The sequence below is a fragment of the Tachyglossus aculeatus genome, chromosome 3 (genome assembly GCF_015852505.1).
Source record: "Tachyglossus aculeatus isolate mTacAcu1 chromosome 3, mTacAcu1.pri, whole genome shotgun sequence".
Taxonomy (NCBI): Eukaryota; Metazoa; Chordata; class Mammalia; order Monotremata; family Tachyglossidae; genus Tachyglossus; species Tachyglossus aculeatus.
This window is the reverse complement of record NC_052068.1, coordinates 35,858,704-35,876,133: the sequence shown is the minus strand read 5'-3', so window position 1 is coordinate 35,876,133 and position 17,430 is coordinate 35,858,704. Positions and strand designations below refer to the sequence as shown.

The 17,430-nt window shown below is 44.1% G+C and overlaps 1 non-coding gene across 1 annotated transcript; it reads right to left on the bottom strand.

Annotated features, from left to right (window-relative positions):
* Window positions 1–15,926: 15,926 nt before the first annotated feature.
* LOC119925961 lies at window positions 15,927–16,064 on the bottom strand. The gene has a single exon (XR_005449882.1). It is a non-coding gene; the product is annotated as a small nucleolar RNA SNORA7 (small nucleolar RNA).
* Window positions 16,065–17,430: the final 1,366 nt, after the last annotated feature.

Below are 17,430 nucleotides of genomic sequence, written 5' to 3'. Positions count from 1 at the left end.
AAAACACTTATGGATCTATTGGTAATTTTATTTACTTGTATTGATGTCTGTCCCCCCTACTCTAGACTGCGAGCTTGTTGTGGGCAGGGAATGTCACTGCTTATTATTGTATCATATTTTCCCAAATGCTTAGTACAGTGTTCTGCACACAGTAAGCGCTCAATAAATATGACAACAAATGAATGAATGTTGCCCCCAACCTATTTCTGCTCACTCTGCTGCTTCCCATTACCTTCTCACTGCCTTCTACTTACCTTGCAGTCTTCTCCATGGTCTAGATCCTCACGGGCATTGACAATGGCAGCCATATTTGCCAATGGGAAGAAGCAAACATGATTTCATTGTTAGGAATAATAATAACTTTGGTACTTATTAAGCTCTTACTCTGTGCCAAGCACTGTACTAAGATCTGGGGTATAAATGAGATGATCAGATCCCACATGGGGCTCGCAGTCTAAGCAAGAGGAAGAACAGGTATCGAATCCCCAACTGTAGGCAGAACTGAGGCACAGAGAAGCAAAGTGACTTACCCAAAGTCATTCAGCAGATAAATGGTGGTGCTGAAATTAGAACCCAGGTCCTTTGACTCTCAGGTCTGTGCTCTTCCCACTAGGCCAAACTAATTCCCCCACTCAATTCTAGACTGGCCCATAATTATTTCTAAGGGTGGATTCAGTATATGTTGGTGATAAGAACAATTAAAAAGAGTTGAGGATTATCAACAGTGGTGCAAAAGTGTGTTAAATTGTGAGTTTACTGGAGCTTTCCCTTGTCTGTTATATCATCTGGGGTATTTCTAAACTTACTGACAGTTGACAGCTATAAACCCACGAGAAGCAGTGTGTGTCAATGGAAAGAGCCCGGGCTTTGGAGTCAGAAGTCATGGGTTCAAATCTCGGCTCCACCAATTGTCAGCTGTGTGACTTTGGGCAAGTCACTTAACTTCTCTGTGCCTCTAGAAGCAGCGCGGCTCAGTGGAAAGAGCCCGGGCTTGGGAGTCAGAGGTCATGGGTTCTAATCCCGACTCCGCCACTTGTCCTCTGTGTGACTTTGGGCAAGTCACTTGATTTCTCTGTGCCTCAGCTCCCTCATCTGTAACATGGGGATCAAGACTGTGAGCCCCAAGTGGGACTACCTAATAACCTTGTATTTATCTCAGTGCTTAGAACAGGGCTTGGCACATAGTAAGCATTTAACAAATACCAACATTATTATTATTATTATTATTATTATTACTACCCCTATATCATTGTCTCCCTGTCTAATCTACATATCTACATACACAGGCATAATATCAACTTCAATCCCCATTTTCTCTGAAAAACATTCCCCTTGCCACCCAGAACTGGGGTGGAGAGTGGTTTTTTTTTTATGGTACTTGCTACCTGCCAGGTGTATATAGCTATAATTCTGTTTATTCTGATGGTATTGACACCTGTCTACTTGTTTTGTTTTGTTGTCTGTCTCCCCACTCTAGACTGTGAGCCCATTGTTGGGTAGGGACTGTCTCTATATGTTGCCAGTTTGTACTTCCCAATTATAATGCTCTGTAACACAGATAAGTGCTCAATAAATACAATGGAATGAGTGAATGAATGAATGCCAGGCATTGTTCTAAACGCTGGGGTAGAGATAAAGTAATAGGGATGGACACAGTCCACAATTCTTGTCCCACATGGGGCTCACAGTCTTACTTCCCATCTTACAGATGAGGAAACTAAAACACAGAACAGTCAAGTGACTTGTCTAAGGTCACACAGCAGACGTTTGGCAGAAAGACTCGTGGCTGTGTGAGAAGCAGTGTGGCTTAGTGGAAAGATCCCGGGCTTGGGAGTCAGATGTCTTGGGTTCTAATTCTGGCTCTGCCACTTGTCAGCTGTGTGACTTTGAGCAAGTTACTTAACTTCTCTGTGCCTCAGTTACCTCTTCGGTGAAATGGGGATCAAGACTATGAGCCCCAAGTGAGACTACCTAATAACCTTGTATCTATCCCAGTGCTTAACACAGTGCTTGACACATATTAAGCACTTAAATACCAACATTATTGTTCTTATCATTAGAAAAATGGATTAGAATCCAGGTCCTTCTGAATCCCAGCCCTGTGATTCTTAAACACTGTTTCACCTAGAGGTTGTTGAACTGCTCTCAACTAAACAGTGCCTTGCACATAGTAAGTGCTTAACAAATACCACCATTATTACTAAACAAGTAACTTCAATGTCAGATGGACATCGGCTCCTCATGAAACTAAGGCATTTGCATACATAGGACAATGAATTCATTATTAAAACTGATCCAATTGGATTTGCTATTCAGTGACCAGCACGTTTCCCACAGGACCTAGGGCTTTTTCAGCGCCCAATAAATCTACTCTGAGAAGCTATTTTAATACCCTCAACTCAAACACTGGCATAATTCACCCGATGGGATATTCAGAATAAGACCTTTAAGCAGTGTGGCTTAGTGGAAAGAGCACGGGCTTGGGAGTCAGAGGACATGAGTTCTAATCCCGGCTCTGCCACCTGTCTGCTGTGTGACCTTGGACAAAACACTTCACTTAACTGTGCCTCAGTTCCCTCATCTCTAAAATGGGGATTAAGACTGTGATCCCCCCGTGGGACAAACCTGATTACCTTATATCTACCCCGGCACTTAGAACTGTACTTCCCAAACAGTATAGTGCTCTGCACACTGTAAGTGCTCAATAAATACGATTGAATGAATGAACAGTGCTTGGTACATAGTAAGCGTTTAACAAATACCACCATTATTATTACTATTATTCCTATTTCCTTTGCCAATATTTTCCCTATGTCCTCAATCAATAGAAAACAGGAATGCTTCTATTACATTGGCATATGCCCTCTTCCACTGATCTTTCAAAGGTTAAAGGCAGAAACATGTCAAAGAAGCAGCATGGCCTAATGGAAAGAGCGCACGTCTGGGAATCAGAGGACCTGGATTCTAATCCCAGCTCTGCCAAATGTTTGCTGTTTGACCTTGGGCAAGTCACTTAGCTTCTCAGTGCCTCAGTTTTCCCATTCTCCCTCCTACTTAGACTGTGAGCCCCATGTGGGACAGGGTCTGTGTCCAACCTAATTAACTTGTATCTACTCCAGTGCTTAGAACAATGTTTGACACATATTAATGCTTAACAAATACCATAAAAGGTATTGGGGCTGGAACTCTAATTTAGTTTACTTTGCAGAATCACTGGACACAGAACCGATTTCCAGCAGACAAGTCATTAAAAGCACAAATCATCACTCAGAAAGAGTTTAGTGGGAAACTAAGTACCGGGGAACTGTGAAAGCCACAGAAGTGAAAGGCTGGAGGAAAGCATGTTGACTCTTCATGATACAGACAATGCAAGAGACCTGAAACTAAGAACTGTACAGTGAATGCAGACATAACTCCAAGGAAAATGAACCATACAATAATGAAAGAGTAATAATGTTTTTCAAAGGAAGACGGGGACACTTACTTTAGAATTCCCGGTGATCCACAGGAATCTTTCCCGCGTGGACCGGCCCAGGGACAGACTCTCACTTATATCCTACCTCAACCGTAATCTGAGCTCCCATTGCTCAAGCAGTCTCCTAGCTCACTTGCAGGAAGCTTGAGGTATTTTCTTTGTCTACAAACTCATTTGAATAGTTCTAGGTGATCCAGCTTGCAGTTGAAAATGGGGCACCCACAGGTGTTTGTTTTTGATTGCCTAACAGGAGGCCAATAAGGGGTTTTCCACCATGCACTGGAACGAAAGAAGTGATGTTTCTTGATAATATCCTAAACTCACTGTGGGTAACTAGTTTACCAAATCTGTCATATCTATTCTATTTATTTTATTTTGTTAGTATGTTTGGTTTTGTTCTCTGTCTCCCCCTTTTAGACTGTGAGCCCACTGTTGGGTAGGGACTGTCTCTATATGTTGCCAATTTGTACTTCCCAAGCACTTAGTACAGTGCTCTGCACACACTAAGCGCTCAATAAATACGATTGATGGTGATGATGATGATATTGTACTCTGCCAAGTGCTGAGTACAGTACTCTGCACACAGTAAGCCTTCAATAAATACAATTGATTGAGTGATCGATAGTATTTGCTCATTTTGCTCTCGCATGAACCAGTAATCCCCCCACTTCTCCCTGACAGGGATTGTGAACCCATATTTTCCCAGGAGGAAGTGAATGGAACCTGTGTTCCGATATCCTGGATTGAGAAAGCCTCCACCAGGAGTTAATTATTCCCAGGAGGGCTCAAACTGAAGCTCCTCAAAAGTCCCTAAAGCTTCCATATTTCTTTTCTTCACAGTTAAACCCAAGATTTCTAGAGTTTGGATGAAGAAAGCAATTAAAATTCTAGGATTGCAAATTTATGGGTAAACTCCTGTACCCTAAAGGTAACAGAATCCCTTAGCATTACTTCAAAACAAGCAGGGATCCTCTTCAGATTGGACAGATAGTCTTTGAATTTTTTGAGAAGCTTTCATTATCTTCAGAAGAAAAAAATCACCAGTGGAAATATCTCAGAATTTGAAAATCCAGGGATTTCCCTCTTCCCAAGCTGTAAGCACCTGCAGTACGGGAGGATATAAATGACTCTTGCTTTCATAAGAACCGTAGTATTTGTTAAGCACTTACTATGCGCCAGGTACTGTACTGAGCACTGGATTGGATACAAGCAAATCGGGTTGGACATAGCCCCTGTACTATGTGGAGCTCAAAGTCTTAATCCCCGTTTTACAGATGAGGTAACAGAGACACAGAGAAGTGAAGTGACTTGCTCAAGGTCATACCGCAGACAAGAGAAGCGGCATGGAGTAGTGGATAGAGTGCGGGCTTGGGAATCAGAAGGTCATGGGTTCTAATCCCAGCTCCGCCACTTGTCTGCTGTGTGACCTTGGGAAAGTCACTTCACTTCTCTGGGCCTCAGTTACTGCATCTGTAAAAGGGGATTGAGACTGAGCCCCACATAGGACTGGGACCGTGTCTAACATTCATTCATTCATTCTATCATATTTATTGAGCACTTACTGTGTGCAGACACTGTACTAAGTGCTTGGAAAGTACAATTCGGCAATAGATAGAGACAATCAACAACGGGCTCACAGTCTAGAAGGGGGAGACAGACAACAAAACAAGTAGACAGGCATCAATAGCATCAAAATAGATAAATAAATAGCAGCATGGCTCAGAGAAGCAGCATGGCTCAATGGAAAGGGCACGGGCTGTGGAGTCAGAGGTCATGGATTCAAATCCTGCCTCCGCCACTTGTCAGCTGTGTGACTTCGGGTAAGTCACTTCACTTCTCTAGGCCTCAGTCACCACATCTGTAAAATGGGGATTAAGACTGTGAGCACCCCAGGGGACAACCTGATTACCTTGTAACCTCCCCAGCGCTTAGAACAGTGCTTTGCACATAGTAAGTGCTTAATAAATGCCATTATTATGATTATTATTAGAATTATAGGTATATATACAACTCGATTTGCTTGTATCTATCTCAGCATTTTGTACAGTGACTGGCACATCATAAGCACTTAATAAATACCATAATCATTAAGTATTATTAAGTGGCAGTGCCAAGATTTGAACTCAGGTCCTTCTGACTCCTAAGCCTGTGTTCTATCCATTAGGCCACGCTGCTTTCCCCACTGTACTAGGCATTTGGGAGAGTACAATACAACACTTAACAAGACACATTGCAATTAGCCTAGTTTCAATACTAGGCTAATGACTCCATTCTAAGACTTCATTGCTTGCAATCTTGATATTCGATATTAAGTCTGTAAACTGGTTGTGGGCAGGGAATGTGACTGTTTATTGTTGTAGTAGACTCTTCCAAGCACTTAGTACAGTGCTCAACAAATACGATTGAACCAATGAATTATGTGCTGCTGAAGGAACTGCTAAAGGAGTCAGACGTGGCATCTAGCAGAAACAGCAGGGCTCAGTGGAAAGAGCCCGGGCTTGGGAGTCAGAGGTCATGGGTTCAAATCCTGGCTCTGCCAATTGTCAACTGTGTGACCTTGGGCAAGTCGCTTAACTTCTCTGTGCCTCAGTGACCTCATCTGTCAAATGGGGATTAAGACTGTGAGCCCCATGTGGGACAAACTGATCACCTTGTATCTGCCCCAGTGCTCAGAACAGTGCTTTGCACATAGCAAGCGCTTAACAAATGCCATCATTATTATTATTATCTAGGAAAGTTTGTGACCTCTCAATCATAGAATAGGTTAAGCAACATCCTGATTCAATTTTCCCATTTAAAGCCACCCAAAACAAGCCACGCAACTCTAGAAGATGTACTCAAAGGTATGTCTGATTCCCTGCATTTCCTTTCACAGACTTGCTTGGCCCCTGCGACAAAGGTTTAGGAGGCAGAGGAATAGAAAGATCTGGACTCACCTTGGTATATTTGCTCAAGAAATCAACAAGCAATTTGACAAAAGTTCACAGGGCAAATACCTAACACAGCATCGAACTAGGCCTTTGTGAGTATGAAATTCATTTAAGTGGCATTGAGGGAGATTTGGGAAGTATTTTTGGGTTACAGATTAAACCTCTTGGTGCCTCTCCTCACAGCCTGTTCAGCAGGTTTTAGATAGTCCAAAAATAGAAGGGAGTGATTCCATCCCTTCTAGGGAATTTCTGTAAAAAAATACTTCATGTTCCTCTGGGTTTGGGACAAATCCATTCTGCCTTTCTAACTTTTCTTCTTATGACTCCGCCAGGCTGGGCCTCAAAGCCCTGAGAGGTACTGGTTGTCTGTTGTTGTTTTTTAAATGTCATTTTGTTCAGCATTTACTATATGTCAGACACTGTAATAAGCGCTGGGGCTAGATACAAGGTAATCAGGTGCCCCATGTGGGGCTCCCAGTCTAATCCCCATTTTACAGATGTTGTCACTGAGAACCAGACAAGTTAAGTGAGTTACCCAAGATCACACAACAGACAAGTGGCAGAGCCAGGATTAAAATCCAGGTCTTCTGTCGCCCAGGGCCATGCTCTTTCCGCAAGGCAAGTCTGAATCTCATTGGGTCTGGATAAAAACCTAGTTATTCCAGCTCATCATCAATCATATTTATTGAGCGCTTACTGTGTGCAGAGCACTGTACTAAGCGCTTGGGAAGTACAAGTTGGCAACATATAGAGACAGTCCCTACCCAGCAGTGGACTCACAGTCTAAGAGGGGAGACAGAGAACAAAACCAAACATACTAACAAAATAAGATAAATAAAATAGATATGTACAAGTAAAATAAATAAATATATAAATAGAGTAATAAATATGTTCAAACATATATACATATATACAGGTGCTGTGGGGAAGGGAAGGGCCGCTCAGTAGCATCAGGTTGCCCGAGTAGCCACAACTCATAACTACCAACGTTTGTCAAATGGTAAAGAGATCATGGGAGGATTCTGATGTCTTCCATATGTTCTTTACAGAACTTTCCCTCCAAACTCTTTATTGGACTTTTTCTAAGCAGCAAGTTCCTTGTCGGCAGGGATCATGTTTACAAATTGTTATAGTGTACTCTCCCAAGCATTTAGCACATTTCTCTGTAAACAGCAAGTCTCCAGTAAATGATATTAATCAATTGATTGACTGATTTTTGGCTTTGTTAATGCTTTGCCCCTCACCGTCTCATGAGATGAGATTAAGTCCCGGGTTTTCAAGTACACCAGGGAGGCCTTGAGCAACTCTAACAGATTCATGGAGGCAAAAGCTTTGGCTTAATGCAGTCTCATTAATAGCATTGCTCAGTGGCCCCAGAGGACAGGCTGATACATCTCAGCTGCATTAAATTCCCAGAGCACTAACAAATTCCATCAGAAATCCTTTCTGTAAAGATAAAAACAATTTTAAAAGCAATCAGGATGTTGAACGCGATGGCTGGTGAGCCTTTTTGATTTTTTCATTAACATAATTATTCCATAAAGTTAATAATAAAATATAAGAATAGTGGGGTTGGTGTGAATTAGAATTTTAAAAGACCCGACTATAATTTTGCTCTGCTTGAATGCTTAATGCAGCTGCTTGGCCAAGCTAGAAAGAGAATCCTGAATTATGAGTATGCCTGATCTTTTCTGAAATGACCACAAGCTCTTCTCTAAAGCAGGGGTTCCCAGTGAAGAGGTAGGCTAAACATGGATTGCTCTGTTTCTCTAATCCTGCCTTCCTACCCTATTCCTTGAGGTGTGGGTGGGTGTTTGGGTGGTTGTGAGGTCTGGGTAGATAATAAACTCCCTCTGGGAAAGTCATAGACCTTTAATAATAATGATGGCATTCATTAAGTGCTTGCTATGTACAAAGCACTGTTCTAAGACCTGGGGAGGTTACAAGGTGATCAGGTTGTCCCACAGCGGGCTCACAATCTTAATCCTCATTTTACAGATGAGGTAACTGAGGCCCAGAGAAGTTAAGTGACTTGTCCAAAGTTACACAGCTGACAATTGGCGGAGCCAGGATTTGAACCCATGACCTCTGACTACAAAGCCCGTGCTCTTTTCACTGAGCCACGCTGCTTTACTGTATTGTACTCTCCCAAGTGCTTAGTACAGTGCTCTGCTCATGGCACGTGTTCAATAAATACCACTGATTGATGTTCAGCAGCTCTCCCCTCATTGCCTCAGTCCCCCTAAGCATTTATTCATCTGTTAGTACCTAATGAGCACCCACTATGTTTATAGAGTACTGTACTAGACACCTGAAAGCAGTTAAGAGTAAATTCACTCATTCATTCAATCTTATTTATTGAGCATTTACTATGGGCAGAGCACTATTCTAAGCACTTGGCAGAGTATACTAGAACAATAAACATGCATTCGTTGCTCACAATGAGATTACATTCTAAGGGGGAGAAAGACAATTACTATAAATAAATAAATTACCAATATGTACATAAGTTCTGTGAGGCTGGGAGGGGGGATGAATAAAGGGAGCAAGTCAGGGTGACACAGAAGGGAGTGGAAGAAGAGGAAAAGGGGGCTTAGTCAGGGAAGGCCTCTTGGAGAAGATGTGCCTTCAATAAGGCTTTGAAGAAGGGGAGAATCATTGTCTGTTGAATTTGAGGAGGGAGGGCATTCCAGGCTAGAGTGAGGACATGGACGTTGGCAGCAAGATAGATGAGATGGAGGTACAGTGAGAAGGTTAGCAAAGTGGGTGGACTGGGTTGTAGTAGGAGAGTAGCAAGGTGAGGTAGAAAGGGGCAAGGTGATTGACTGCTTTAAAGCCAATGGTAAGGAGTTTTTGTTTGATGCAGAGGTGGATGGGCAATCACCGGAGTTTCTTGAGGAGTGAGGAAATGTGTCCTGAACGTTTTTGTAGAAAAATGCTCCAGAAAGCAGAGTGAAGTATTGACTGGAGTGGGGAGAGAGGCTAAGAGGTTGATACAGTAATCTCCAGTGGCTACCAATCAATCTGCGCATCAGGCAGAAACTCCTCACCCTGGGCTTCAAGGCTGTCCATCACCTCGCCCCCTCCTACCTCACCTCCCTTCTCTCCTTCTCCAGCCCAGCCCGCACCCTCCGCTCCTCTGCCGCTAATCTCCTCACCAGGCCTCGTTCTCGCCTGTCCCGCCGTCGACCCCCGGCCCACGTCCTCCCCCGGGCCTGGAATGCCCTCTCTCTGCCCACCCACCAAGCTAGCTCTCTTCCTCCCTTCAAGGCCCTACTGAGAGCTCACCTCCTCCAGGAGGCCTTCCCAGACTGAGCCCCTTCCTTCCTCTTCCCCTCGTCCCCCTCTCCATCCCTGCCATCTTACCTCCTTCCCTTCCCCACAGCACCTGTATATATGAATATATGTTTGTACATATTTATTACTCTATTTATTTATTTATTTTACTTGTCCATATCGATTCTATTTATTTTATTTTGTTAGTATGTTTGGTTTTGTTCTCTGTCTCCCCCTTTTAGACTGTGAGCCCACTGTTGGGTAGGGACTGTCTCTATATGTTGCCAACTTGTACTTCCCAAGCACTTAGTGCAGTGCTCTGCACACAGTAAGCGCTCAATAAATACGATTGATGATGATGATGAGAGGATAAGTGATTACATTAACAAGGCAGCAGTGGTAGCAGTTTGGATGGAGAGTAAAGGATGTGGTCCCTTCCCTTAAGGCACTTACTATCTGTCCAGTGGAACTCTAACCTACACTGGCATGAGAAGTGGGGGTCAGGGATGAGCTCTCCTGTTGGGAGAGGGGAGGTGACAGGGCATGTTGGGTCAGGAAAAAGCACTGGTTAGGATTTCAAGTAATTCCAGGGATTCTCAAGTCCAAATCCATCATGGCTGTCAGGTTTTGTCTTCTGTAAGCCCTCTTTACCCCCAGCTCCTTCCCCTCACAGAGCTGCCTGTCCCGAGGGTGCAAATGAAGCAGTGTCTGGTCTACTGCTATTCTCACTTCCTGTCCCCCTGGGAGAAGAGGTTCAGGTAAAGTGGCCAATTGCCTCATTTTATAGTGGACAGTCCAGTTTTCAGCCAATCTCAATCTACTGAGGGTATTTTTTGAGCACTTACTGTATGTAGAGTGATGTCCTCTGTCTGCTAGTGATGTGGCATCAGTTATCATTACGTATCATCATCATCATCAATCGTATTTATTGAGCGCTTACTGTGTGCAGAGCACTGTACTAAGCGCTTGGGAAGTACAAGTTGGCAACATAATTATGTACAGTATATTTATTTCAATGGGCAGACTAGACACTGGAATAAATATACTGTACATAAACAACAGAGGACAATGTCCAGTCAGCTCCTGCCTCGTCTTCGGTCATGGCTTGGAAATGGCAACTATGTTTACAAGGGCCTGAAAGGGGAAGGCAATGGCTCTGGAGTGAGGGACAGGTTCTCGGCCTAACTCCTCAGTGACACATTCTGGATTCTGTGGATGTCTTAAGCGCTTAGTCCAGTGCTCTGCACACAGTAAGTGCTCAATAAATACGATTGAATGAATGAATGAATTACATTAGTTCAGAAAACTTCCATGGCCAGAGCCGGCTTCAGACATTCCACTGGCCTGAGGCAGGGCCGAACGGGCTGCCATCCACATTCTGTCAGAAGCCATCTCATCACGCCACCCATGCTTGCAACATAACATGTGGATGTCATCTAAACATTTTGTGGGGAAGCGATTCTCCGCCACTGCCTTGCCATCGCTCTCTATCACCTTCACCAAGCTTGAAACTGAACCTTCTTGGTCGTTTTCTTCAGCTGTCCTGACTTATGCCTGATGAGCAGCTCACCTCATCCCTGCCATCATGTTTATTCTATTTATTTTATTTTGTTAATAGGTTTTGTTTTGTTCTCTGTCTCCCCCTTCTAAACTGTGACCCCACTGTTTGGTAGGGACCGTCTCTATATGTTGCCAACTTGTACTTCCCAAGCGCTTAGTACAGTGCTCTGCACACAGTAAGCGCTCAATAAACACGACTGAATGAATGAATAAATGAATGAAAGTTGGGGTCATCTTTGAGGGATCATCTTTATGGCAGAGATAAAGGGTGTTAAACGTGTCCACCTTTGTGAACAGCCATTTGGGGGCCATCTGTAAAAGAAGCTGGTTGATAAACTGGAAATTTCCATGTGGCTGTCTCTTACCCATTGCTCCCTGAGGCAAACAATTACCATCTGATTACCATCCTGTGCATAATTCATGCAACATAGCATGTAACATAGTTGTGTCCAGTATCTTTGAGGATCATCAATAGCCACCCTACTTACAGGATGACTGCTCCATTTCCACATTGTTCTCCCTCCTTACCTCAATCAATCATCATATTTATTGAGAGCTTCTTGTATGCCAAGCGCTGTATTAAGCACTTGGGAGAGTAGAGTATAACAAAGTTGATAGACACTCTCCTTGCCCACAACGAGCTTACAGTCTAGAAGCAGTGGCAGACATAAATATAAATAAATGAATTACAGATGCATGCATATGTACACTCCAACTCTCCTTTTTAAAAAATGGCATTTGTTAAGCAAATACTACGTGCCAGGTACTGTACTAAGCGCTGGAGTAGATAAAAGATAATCAGGTTGGACACAATTCCTGTCCCACATGGGGCTCACGGTCTTCATCCCCATTTTACAGATGAGATCACCAAGGTAGAGAGAACTTAAGTAACTTGCCCAAGGTCACAGAGCAGACAAGTGATTAGTACAGTGCCCGGCACGCAGTAAGCGCTCAATAAATACGATTGAATGAATGAATGAATGAAGTGATGGAACTAGGATTAGAATCCAGCTCCCAGGCCCATGCTGCTATGCTTCTCCTTTTGGTTCAACCCATTCCCAAACAATAGAAAAGGGTAATTAATAATCCTCTATATCCACATGTGCTCTTGGTGTAGGATTATTTAGGGAAAGATGATCATTTTATTTTGGACTTGGAGTAAAGCAGAGTGGCTCAGTGGAAAGAGCACGAGCTTTGGAGTAAGAGGTCATGGGTTCAAATCCTGGCTCCGCCAATTGTCAGCTATGTGACTTTGGGCAAGTCACTTCACTTCGCTGGGCCTCAGTTCCCTCATCTGTAAAATGGGGATTAAGACTGTGAGCCCCCCGTGGGACAACCTGATCACCTTGTAGCCTCCCCAGAGCTTAGAACAGTGCTTTGCACATAGTAAGCACTTAATAAATGCCATTATTATTATTATTATTATAAAGCAGATGTGGTCCTGTCTGATTGGGGATTGTTAATTAACACCACTGGAATTATGTACTATTAATATAAACAAGGTTCACTCTCAGGGCACACCAAAATTAAGTTCCCCATAGTTCTCTGCTCTGACTCTGATCAGGGCTTGCCTTTGCTCTCTCCCTTTTGGGATTCCAAAACAACCCCTTACTTCTCCTCTGCATCCTTGATGATGCTTTTGAAGGGTGTCATCTGACAAATAAAGTGGCTTTTAATAGATGGCTCTTGAAGCATACTAAAGTAAGGCACTTTACCAGCCTTGACATTCCTGGCATCTGGAGCAAGGCATTATTCCATCACTCTCATATACGTATGAGGAAGTTGAGGCTGTGAAAAAAGAGAGTTGACCTTGGGGTCACCCAGGGTCACCCACGCTCCTCTCTCCTCAAAAACTTCCAGTGATTGTCCATCCACTTCCACATCAATCAGAAACTCTTTATTGTCTGCTTTAAGGCACTCAATCAGCTCGCTCGCTCCCCTCCGATCTTCCCTTATTAATTTCTTACTACAACCCAGCCTGCATGCTTCACTCTTCAAACACCAGCCTACTCACCGTAGCTTGATTTCATCTATCTCCCCACTGACCTCTCAACCATATCCTCCCAAAGGCTTAGAACTCCCTCCCTCTCCAAATTACAACAGACCACCACTCTCTCCACCTTAAAAGTCTTATTAAATTCCCATCTCCTTTTCCTTCTTACTTCCTCTTTCTTAGAAGCAGTGTGGCTCAGTGGAAAGAGCACTGGCTTTGGAGTTAGAGGTCATGGGTTCAAATCCCTGCTCTGCCAATTGTCAGCTGTGTGACTTTGGGCAAAGTCACCTAACTTCTCTGTGCCTCAGTTACCTCATCTGTAAAATGGGGATTGAGACTGTTAGCCACCCGTGGGACAACCTGATCACCTTGTAACCTCCCCAGCGCTTAGAACAGTGCTTTGTATATAGTAAATGCCATCATCATCATTATTATTATTATCTATGTATGTGGATCTCTCCCCTTTGGGCACTTGATATTCACCCCACCCTCAGCCCCACAACTCCTACATACGTATCTGTAATTTATATTTATCTTCCCTTCTAGACCACAAGCTCCTTGTGGGCAGAGAAAGAGTATACCAGATCTGTTATATTGTACTCTCCCAAGTGCTTAGTAAGTTTGTCCTCTAGGTTTAAAGTTCATTTTGGACAGGGAATGTGTTGTACTCTCCCAGGCATTTAGTACAGAGCTCTGCACATGGTAAGCACTCAATAAATACCATTAATTAATTGATTGATTGATTGGCTAGGGTTAGGGAGTGGATTTTCAGAGATGGTGAGATCAGAGGTATTTATTACTCTATTTTACTTGTACATATTTACTATTCTATTTATTTTGTTAATGCTGTGCCTCTAGCTTTATCTCCATTTATTCTGATGACTTCACACCTGTCCATATGTTTTGTTTTGTTGTCTGTCTCCCCCTTCTAGTCTGTGAGCCCATAGTTGGGTAGGGACTGTCTCTATATGTTGCCAACTTGTACTTTCCAAGCGCTTAGTACAGTGCTCTGCACACAGTAAGCGCTCCATAAATATGATTGAATGAATGAATGAATGAACTAGAGATGATGAGATGGATTGTGTGGCTGAGTTGGTGATGTGGAGTCGGGTGAGAGGAAGCGGGTCGGCAGAAAAGTAATCAGGAACATTCACATGTATATCATAGGCCCTGAGGATAGGTTTGGGGACAGAGAAATTGAGGAGAAATGTGAGGACAGGATCAAAATGGTTCAGAAAATTGTAGGTTGGGCCCGGAGGATGGTAGATGATGGCAACTAGTAGCTGGAGTGGGTAGAGTTGGATGGTATGGGCTTCACAGGAAGATAGAGAGATAGGGGTTGGGATAGTTTGAAAGCAAAGAGAAACTGAAGCAGTGTGGCCCAGTGGGCAGAGCATGGGCCTGGGTTCTCGTCCTGGCTTTGCCACTTGACACCTGACCACATGTTTTGTTTTGTTGTCTGTCTCCCCCTTCTAGACTGTGAACCCGTTGTTGGGTAGGGTCCGTCTCTATATGTTGCCAACTTGTACTTCCCAAGCACTTACAGTGCTCTGCACACAGTAAGCGCTCAATAAATATGATTGATTGATTGATTGATCAGGTTGTCCCATGTGGAGCTCGCAGTCTTAATCCCCATTTTTGAGATGAGGTAACTGAGGCACAGAGAAGTGAAGTGACTTGCCCGAAGTCACACAGCTGACAATTAGCGGAGTCTGGATTTGAACCCATGACCTCTGACTCCAAAGCCCGGGCTCTTTCCACTGAGCCACGCTGCTTCTCAACTTGGAAGGGTACAAAACAACAGAGTTGGTAGACAAGTTTCCTACCTCCAGTGAGCTCCCTCCTCTTCTTCGGGTGTTGCAGGAACTGGCAGAGCCAGCATGCAAGAGAAGCAGGGTGGTCTAGTGGAAGGAGCGCAGGCCTGGGAATGAGAGGACCTGGATTCGAATCAATCAATCAATCGTATTTATTGAGTGCTTACTGTGTGCAGAGCACTGTACTAAGTGCTTGGGAAGTACAAGTTGGTGACATATAGAGACAGTCCCTACCCAACAGTGGGCTCACAGTCTAGAAGGGGGAGACAGTGAACAAAACCAAACATATTAACAAAATAAAATAAATAGAATAGATATGTACAAGTAAAATAAATAAGTAAATAAATAGAGTAATAAATATGTACAAACATATATACATATATACAGGTGCTGTGGGGAAGGGAAGGAGGTAAGGCGGGGGGGTGGAGAGGGGGAGGAGGGGGAGAGGAAGGAAGGGGCTCAGTCTGGGAAGGCTTCCTGGAGGAGGTGAGCTCTCAGTAGGGCCTTGAAGGGAGGAAGAGAGCTAGCTTGGCGGATGGGCAGAGGGAGGGCATTCCAGGCCAGGGGGATGACGTGGGCCAGGGGTCAACGGCGGGACAGGTGAGAACGAGGCTCAGAATGAATCCCAGCTCTGCCACTTGTCTGCTGTCTTGTTGCTGTCTTATGCCGTTGAGTCGTGTCTGACCCTTAGCGACGCCATGGACACATCTCTCTCAGAACGCCCCACTTCCATCTGTAATCATTCTGGTAGTGTATCCATAGAGTTTTCACGGTAAAAATCCAGAAGTGGTTTATCATTTCCTCCTTCGCCCAGTAAACCTAAGTCTCCACCCTCGACTCTCTCCCGTGCCGCTGCTGCCCAGCGCAGGGGAGTTTTGACTTGTAGCAGATTGCCTTCCACTCGCTAGCCACTGCCCAAGCTAGGAATGGAATGGATAGGCCTCTGCTTGACTCTTCCTCCCATAGTCGAGGCTGGTAGAGTACTGAAAACTCCCCAGGTGCGACCCTGAGAGGGGGTCTGCTGTGTTACCATGGGAAAATCACTTCACTGTGCCTCAGTTCCCTCATCTGTAAAATGGGGATTAAGACTGTTAGCCCCTCATGAGACAGGTCTGTGTTCAACCTGATTAGCTTGTATTCATTCATTCATCCAATCATATTTGCTGAGTGATTACTGTGTGCAGAGCATTGTACTAAGTGCTTGGGAAAGTACAATACAGCAATAAAGACAGGCAATCTGTGCCCACAATGAGCTCATATGCTTAGTACAATGCCTGGTACCTAGTAAACGCTTAATAGGTACCATAAAAAAAGACAAAAAACAGCATGGCGATTTCCCATAGGCCGCTACCGACTCTCTCTCCAGTGCTTCCTCACTCCATGGAAGATTACTGATGTGGGTCTGTACTTTTAGCCTTTGAACTGATTCTTTCCAATTAACCGCGGTATCAAACAAAACCTCCTCTCCACTGCCTTCTAAAGTACTCCATCGCTTTGAGCCGCCGACCTCACCTCACTTGTCTCCTTCTACAGCCCAGCCTGTACATTTTGCTCCTCTGGTGCTGACCTTCTCACTGGGCCCCAACCTCACCTGTCTCGTCGCTGACCCCGGCCCTCCTACCTCTGGCCTGAAATCATCATCATCAATCGTATTTATTGAGCGCTTACTGAAATGCCCTCCCTCTTCAAATCCACCAATTACTCTTCCCATTTCAAAGCCATACCAAAGGCTCATCTCCTCCAAGAGGCCTTCCCAGACTAAGCCCCACTTCTCCTCTTCTCCCACTCCCTTCTGCATCACTCTGACTTGCTCCCTTTGCACTCCCCCCAACCCTACACCACTTATATATACATCTGTAATTTTATTAATTTACATCGATGTCTGTTTACTTGTATTGATGTCTGTCTCCCCCTCCGCCCCCCAGACTGAGTTTGTTGTGAGCAAGGATTGTCTCTATTGCTGGATTGTACTTTCCCAAGCACTTAGTACAGTGCTCTGCACACAGTAAGCACTTAATAAATACAATTGAATAAATGAATGAATGAATTTTGTTGTCACTTCACTGTGCCTCAGTAAAAGCAAATGAGAATACCTTCCTAATTGCTCCATCCAGGGGGGAGGAAGATAAAGATGAGATAATGCCTGAAAAAGTCCCTGAGATCTTGGCCTTAGGGGAGAAAATGAAGAAGAAAATTATTCAATGGAAAATAAAAGAAAATTCCAGGGGCAAGTCATTATGTCACAGAAGCAGCGTGGCCTAGAGGAAAGAGTACGGGCCTGGGAGTAAGAGAACCTGAGTTCTAATTCCGGCTGAACCACTTACCGGCGGTGTGATCTTGGGCAAGTCACTTCACTTCTCTCTACCTCAGTTTCCTCATTTG